The sequence below is a fragment of the Propithecus coquereli genome, unplaced genomic scaffold (assembly GCF_000956105.1).
Source record: "Propithecus coquereli isolate 6110/MARCELLA unplaced genomic scaffold, Pcoq_1.0 Scaffold178, whole genome shotgun sequence".
Lineage (NCBI taxonomy): Eukaryota > Metazoa > Chordata > Mammalia > Primates > Indriidae > Propithecus > Propithecus coquereli.
Window position 1 is genome coordinate 4,624,482 of NW_012142523.1, and position 955 is coordinate 4,625,436.

Consider the following 955-nt stretch of genomic DNA (forward strand, 5'->3'; position numbering starts at 1 on the left):
GGCTAATTTGTGGGAGATTAATGGGTCATCTCCAACTCTGAGGATGATGGCCCCCAGAGTTTAGAGGGTTTTTTTTTAAATGCACATGATTTTGTAAGCCTAGCTACATGCTCATGAAAGGTTCTATGCAGTAGCCTATGTCTGAGAGGAATTGATCATGCTATCTAATTTTGATATCCTCATATTAAAAATAATATCACCGTGGCAAAATATTTAGCAATCCAGAGAAACTTAAGTCAAAAGATACCCAAACTCTTTATATCAGACAACATTCAGTGATAATAAATTCTCAATAATTGCACTATCATCATCACCATCATCATCATGAGCAAATAGCACAGCAAATGTCTTTCACTCTCTTTAGGACCTCCAACCAGCCTGTTCCAGCCACCTCGTCGTCCTGGCCTTGGAACTGTTGGAAAACCAATTCGACTGTTAGCCAATCATTTTCAGGTTCAGATTCCTAAAATAGATGTGTATCACTATGATGTGGACATTAAACCAGAAAAACGGCCCCGCAGAGTCAACAGGTAAGGATTAGAAAGAGTAAACTTCTGTATATTTGAGTGCATAAAGTTTATTTTTTATGTATCATATTGTTCTCTAAATTCACCCAACATGTAGGCGTTGTTTTCCTTTAAGGTGGTGGGTTTCATAAGAGCAAATTTGCTGTCTCATATTGGTTATCCTCCGCAGGTTCTAGCAGAGTGCTGTATATATCATTGGTCAATTAGTAAATGTTTATTTAATGAAAAGAAAGGTTACTCTTTCATTGACCAGGTGTAGCAGAAATTTATAAAAGTAAGTGAAGACATTAGTGTCTATAGGAAATAGCATTATCTATTCACATTTTATTTTTATTTATTTATTTATTTATATAAGATGGGGTCTTGCCATGTTGCTCAGGCTGATCATGAATTAAATTTTATTATTGAGTGTTTGTGTGCGAGTTGAG

General features: G+C 35.7%; 1 protein-coding gene across 1 annotated transcript in view; it reads left to right on the forward strand.

Annotated features, from left to right (window-relative positions):
• Positions 1-369: 369 nt before the first annotated feature.
• The window catches only part of AGO4 (argonaute RISC catalytic component 4), a 53,492-nt gene continuing 52,906 nt past the window's right edge, over positions 370-955 (forward strand). The window contains exon 1 of the mRNA XM_012642348.1: positions 370-530. The gene's annotated coding sequence lies outside the window, so the exon portion shown is untranslated. The remainder of the gene's footprint in view (positions 531-955) is intronic.